Source organism: Apodemus sylvaticus, chromosome 10 (genome assembly GCF_947179515.1).
Source record: "Apodemus sylvaticus chromosome 10, mApoSyl1.1, whole genome shotgun sequence".
NCBI lineage: Eukaryota > Metazoa > Chordata > Mammalia > Rodentia > Muridae > Apodemus > Apodemus sylvaticus.
The window spans coordinates 31,878,790-31,885,535 of NC_067481.1; the positions used below are offsets into that span (position 1 = coordinate 31,878,790).

A 6,746-nucleotide genomic window follows, 5' to 3' on the forward strand; every position below is an offset into this window, starting at 1 on the left:
CTGCCTGCCTCCCAGGAGGCCTACTGCCACCCGGCCCAACCAGGTGAGACACCCATGCTCTAATACTCTGCATGCTGTGCTCCTAGCCAGACCACCAGCAATGAGGTCTGCCCCATTCTTTCTGTGCTCTAGCTTCCGATCTGCACCACACTCCCTGCTGCCAGCTAAGACAACCAGTCCAGGAGGCTAATGCTACTACTCCCAGGCCAGTCAATACCAGAGACAGCCAGGTGATTAAACAAAAGCACAAGAACACATCAAAAAAGCCAGTGTAATATGGCACCATCAGAAACCAGCTCTCCTATTATAGAAAGCCTATATCCTAATATACCTGATGAGTGGGACTGGGACATTAACTCTCATCTAGTGAAGGTGATAGAGGCCTTTAAAGAGAACATAAATAAATCCCTTAACTAAATAGACCAAATACAACCAAACAGGCAAGGGACCTTTAAAGAGGAAACAAATGAATATAAAAATGTACAGGAAGTCATCATATGTTCATTTAGAAGAGGGGCCTCCTGGATTGCAGTATTGAGCTCCACAGGTATGTCTTCTGACGTAGCAACGTTCAGGATACATTATGGTGAATAGTTACGATGATGTGTTAGTGATTAGTACTGATGGTAATGGTACAGTCATGATGTCATGATGATTGTGGTGGTGACCATGCTACAATCAACAGACCCAAAGAAGCCAAATAACAATCAAGGCACAAGGGAGAATGGTTAAATTTTTCTCAGAAGGGGAAACAACAGATATTAGAGATCAATGGAAAGAGGGAACTGAGTAGAAGTGGGGATGGGAAAGAAGCGAGGCAGAGGGCAGAAGATCATTTGTAGGGAGAGCAGGGGAGAGAGACAACAGATCATCTGGGGAAGGGCAATCTCTATGATATATAAGAGACTTGGGATGTGTAGAGGCATCAAAGGGTCTAAGGAGGTAACTCTAGCTGAGATTCTTAGCAGTGAGGGATATAGAGATCTTGAAGCAGCATTCCCTGTAGCCAGGCAGGACTCCCAGTGGAAGGATAAGGACGGCAACCCACAGACAAAGACATTGCTCAAAAATGTGTCCTGCCTCCACAATGTGCAGGGACAAAGTTAGAGCAGAGATTGAGGAAGTGGCCAACCAATGGCTGCCCAAAACTGTGACCCATCCCATGGGCAAGAACCAATCGCCGACATATTAATGTTACACTGTTTCGCTTGCATTACTGTCCTCTGAGAAGCTCCTCCCAGCAGCCAATTAAAAGAGATGAAGAGACTCACACCCAAACATTAGATGTCACTCTGGGAGTCTTAATGAAAGCTTGGGGAAAAGGTTGAGGGAACCAAAAAAGACAGGGACTGAAAAGGAAGACAAACAGTGTCAACTAACCTGGACCCATAAGGGCGCCCAGATATTTAATAACCAACCAAACAGAAAGCACAGGCTGGACCTAGGTTCCCTGCACATAAATAGCAGATGAACGGCTTGTTCTTCATGTGGGTCTCTGAAACAACTGGAGCAGAGGCTCTCCTTGAGTATGTTGTGGACCTACCTGCTTGTCTATAGGTCCTACATCCCTAAATAGATAACCTTGGCTGGCCTCACTGGAAAAGGATGTGCCTAGTCCCACAACAACTTGATGTTTTGTATTGGAGAGGGAGGGGGGAAGAATTGAAACCCAGAGGTTTCAACCTCTCTTCTAAGGAGAATGAGGGGAGGACTTGAGTGAGAGGGTACTGGGAGGAGAAGAAAGGCTTGGCTATAAATGAATAAACAAACAAACAAATAATTTAAATTTTAAAAAAGAAATACAGGTAAATACAATCAAACTGTTAAAGGAAATGAATAAAACTGTTCAAGATCTGAAGAAGAAAATAGAAGCAGTAAAGAAAACACAAGCATGAAATCCTGGAGATGTAAAACCTAGGGAAGAGAACAGGAATTATGGATGCAAGCATCACCAACAGAATACAAGATATAGAAGAAAGAATCTTAAGTGTAGAATTTACAATGGAAGCAAACTGATACATTAGTTAAAGAAAATTCAAAATCTAAATGTTTCTAACAAAAAAAAAATCAGGGAAACTTGGAACAATATGAAAAGACCAAAGTGTAAAAGAAGTAGAAGGCAAAGATTTTTCAGATCAAAAACCTCTAAACTGATGAGAAGCTTACAGAACACCAAATAGATTAGACCGGAAAAGAAATTCCTCCTGCCACATAATAATCAAAATAGTAAATGCAAATAACAAAGAAAAAATATTAAAAGCTGTGAGGGGAAAATATCAAGTGACAAGTGACATATAAAGACAGAGTTATCAGAATTATATATGATTTCTCAACAGTGACTAACAAAACCAGAAGGGCATGGACAGATGTTTGTAGACCTTAAGAGACCACAGATATCAGCCCAGACTACTATACACAGCAAAACTTTCAGTTACCAAAAATAGAGAAACCAAGATAATCCATGACAAAGCCACATTTAAACAATATCCTTTTACTAATCCAGCCCTATGTAGTATACTAGAAAGAAAAATCCAACATAAGGATAATTTCACCCCCAAAACACGAAAAAATTTATCATCTCACAGCAAAACTAAAACAAGAGAAACACACACACACACACAAACACACACATACCACTAACATGAAACAACTGGAACTGACAAGCATTGGTTATTAATATCTTGCAACTTCAAGGGATTCATTTTTGGACTAATTGGAGGTCTCTTTGTAGAAAGATGTGAATTGGTCTATATTTACCTCCTTGTGCAAAGCTCATGTCCAGGTGGATGGAATACCTCCACATAAAACCAGATGCACGGAATCAAATAGAAAAGAAAGTGAGGGGAAATTTTCCCAAACAGAACATCAATGGCTTAGATGCTAAGATCAACTGTTGACAAGTGAAACCTCTGAAAGGCAAAGGATACTGTCAATAAGACCAAATGGCAACCTACAGATTGGGAAAAGATCTTCACTACATTCAGTAGATGGCTAAAATCTAAACTATAGAAAGAACTCAAGATGTTATACTCCAAAAAAAAAATCAAATAACCTAAAAAAAAAAAAGAAGAAGAAGAAGACTACAGAGCTAAGCAGAATCCTCAGTGGAGTACTCTCAAATGATTGTGAAACACTTAAAGAAATGTTCAAGATTCTTAGTCATCTAAAAAATGTAAATCAAAATGATTCTGAGATTCCACCTTACACCAATCAGAATGGGTACAATGAAAAATTCAAGTGACAGCACATACTGGCAAGGATAGAGAAAAAGAGGAACATTCCTCCATTGCTGGTAGAGTGGTAAAATGGTACAACCACTCTGGAAAATAATCTGGCAGTTATTCAGAAAACTGGAAATAGTTCTACCTGAAGACCAATCTATATACTCCTGGGCATATACCCAAAAGACACTCCACTATACCACAAGAACAAGTGTTTGATTATGTTCATAGCAGTTTTATTTGTAATTGATAGAAGCTGAAAACAACCCAAATGTTCCTCAACCAAAGAATGGATACAGAAAATATGGTTCATTTAAACAATGGAATACTACTCAGCTATAAAAATTGAAGACATCATGATTTTTTTCAGGCAAATGGATGGAACTAGGAAATACCATCCAGTGTGAAGTAAGCCAAACCCAAAAGGACATGCATGGTATATACTCACTGGTAAGTGGATATTAGACATAAAATACAGAATATCCATGATGAAACCCAGAGACAATAAGAAATTTAACCAGAAGGAAGGCTCAAGTGAGGATGTTTCAATTCCATTGCAAGGGAGGAACAAAATTGTCACTGGAGGCAGAGGGAGGGTCAGACCTGAGTAAGAGAGGAGAAGGAGAGTGGAAAATGGTTGAAGGATTAGGTATGGAAGTGACAGAGATATTGGAGAAGCCCAGAGGCCCAGGAGAAATGCACCTGAAGAGGCTGGGAAGAGGAGGGTGAGAATTTCCATATACATGAGATATGAGTGGCTCCTAGGACTCAGTGGGGATGGCCTTACCCAAAATGGCCCATCAGTCAGAAGATGGAACCTGAAGAGACCACCTCCATTAGATAGACAGTACCCCCAGTGGATGGATGGCATCACCAACCTACCTTCAAAATTTTTGACCCAGATTTGTTCCTGTCTAAAAGAAATACAGAGACAAAAATGAAGCAGAGATTGATGTAAAAACCTTCCAGTGCTGGTCTAACTTGAGATCCATCCCATGGGCAGGGACCAAAGCCTGACACTACTACTGATATCATGTTGTGTTTACCGAAGCCTAGCATGGCTGTCTTCTGAGAGACTCTAATAATAGTTTACGGAGACAGATGCAAATACTTACACCCAATAATTAGACTCCTATGGAACAGTTAGGGGAAGTATTGAAAAAGCAGAAGGGGATGGCAACCCCATAGGAAGACCAACAGTATCAACTAACACAGACCCCTGGGAAGTCCCAGAATTAAGACACCAACCAAAAGGCATACATGCGCTGGTCTGTGGACCATGGCACATATGTAGCGGGAGGACTGCCTTTTCTGGCCTCAGTGGAAGAGTTTGTGCCCAATCCTGCAGAAACTAGATTCCTCAGGAAAGTGGAATACAGGTGAGGGGCAATAAAGTAGAGTAGGCAAGTGGAGGTGGGTCAGTGGATGGGAAAGTCCCCTCTCAGAGGCAAAGGAGAGGCATGAAGAACCTTTGGATGGGGACTGGGAATTGGGGGGACAATATTTGGAATGTCAATAAATTAGACTTTTTTTCTAAAAATATGGAACACTTCATGAATGTGTGTGTCATCCTTGTGTGGGAGCCATCCTAATCTTCTCTGTATAATTCCAATTTTAGTATATGTGCTGCTGAATCAAGCAATAAATAAAACTATTTTTTAAAAGCTCTAGAACAAAAAGAAAGAAAAACACTCAAAGGAGAAATAAACTCAGGGTTGAGATCAATCAATAGAAACACAGAAAATAATGCAAAGGATCAATAAAACTAAGAGCTCCTTTTTTGAGAATATCAAGAAGATAGAAAAACCCTTAGCCAAGCTAAGAGGAAGAGTGATAGTATCCAAATTAACAAAATCAGAAATGAAAAGTGATATGTAAGAGAAACTGAAGAAATTTAAAAAACCACCAAGTCTTAATTCAAAAGCTGGGACTCCCTAAAATTGGAAATCTAAACCAGATGATTTCCTAAAGAGATATAACTTTCAAAATTTAAATAGTGATCATGTAAATATCTAACAGTTCTATAATCCCAAATGAATGGAAGAACTCCTTAAACATCTCCCAATCCCTCCAAAAAGAAGCTGAGTACCAGATGGTTTTAGCACAGAATTCTATCAGACATTCAAATAAAAGCTAATATCAACACTACTCAATCAATTCCACAAAATAGAAGACCCACCTACACCTCTCCTGGGCATATACCCAAAAGATGTTCCACTATATTACAAGAACATATGCTTCATGTGTTTATAGAGGTTTTATTTGTAATCACCAGAAACTGGAAACAACCCAGATGTTCCTCCACTGAAGAGTGGATAGAGAAATTTGTTCCATTTACATAATGGAATATTATTAAAAACAAGCACATCATGAAATTTTCTGGCAAATGGATAGAACTAGAAAATATCATCCTGAGAGAGGTAACCCAAAACCAAAAGGACATGCATGATATATACTCACTGATAAGTGAATTATTAGCCAGAATGTACAGAATTCTTATGCTGCACTCCACAAACCCATTGAAGCTAACAAGAAGGAAGGGCCAAGCAAGGATCCTTAAATCCCACTTAGAAAGGGGAATAAAATTAGTCATAGGAGGCAGGTGGATGGAGAGGACTGGGTGGAAGAGGGAATGCAGGGAAAGGGGGCATTCAGGATCAGGTGTGGTAAAAAATAGGTGAGAGGGGCAGAAAGCTCGAAGAATGAATGGAAATCTGCAGCTGGTCAGTGTGGGGCATAGGAGTCATTCCAATTGTAAGCCTGGGATGGGGAAGGTTCCCAAGAGCCTGTGGGTGTGATCTCAGATGAGACTCATAGCAGTGGGAATATGGAACCTGCAGAAGCCACTTCCTGTAGCCAGGCATGACCTCTAGTCGAGGGACGAGGACACCAACCTACTCATGAACGTTTTGATCTCAAATTTGTCCTATCTATAAGAAATGAAGGGAGAAGGATGGAGTAGAGACTGAGGGAATGGAAAAGCCAACCCACAACTGACCCAACTTGAGACCAATTCCACAGGCTAGCACCCATCCTTAACACTATTAATATTCTGTTAGGCTTGCAGACAGGAGCCGAGTAGAACTGTCCTCTGAGAGGCTCCACCCAGCAGGTGACAGAAACAGATGCAGAGACCCTCAGGCAAACTTTTGGCAGAGCTCAGGAATTCTATGGTAAAGTTGGGGGCAAGAATTGAGGACCCTGAAGAAGATAGGAACTCTACAGGAAAACCAATCAAGTCAGGTAACCTGGACCCTTGGAGGCTCTCACAGGCTGAACCAACAACAAAAGAATATATATGGCTGGACCTAGGTCTCCAGCACATATGTAGTAGATGTGCAGCTCTTTATGTGTGTTCCCCAACAAATGGAGTTGGGGATGTCACTAAAGCTGTTGCCTTTTTGTGAAATCCATTCTGCTAACTGGGGTGCCTTGTCTGGATTCAGTGGGAGATGGAGATGATGCACCTAGCCTTGCAGAGACTTGATGTGCCAGGGTGTCTCAGACGAAAAAGGGAGGATGAAG

General features: G+C 40.9%; 1 non-coding gene across 1 annotated transcript; it reads right to left on the reverse strand.

Annotated features, from left to right (window-relative positions):
- Nucleotides 1-4,756: 4,756 nt before the first annotated feature.
- Nucleotides 4,757-4,863, reverse strand: LOC127695624 (U6 spliceosomal RNA). The gene has a single exon (XR_007980009.1). It is a non-coding gene; the product is annotated as a U6 spliceosomal RNA (small nuclear RNA).
- Nucleotides 4,864-6,746: the final 1,883 nt, after the last annotated feature.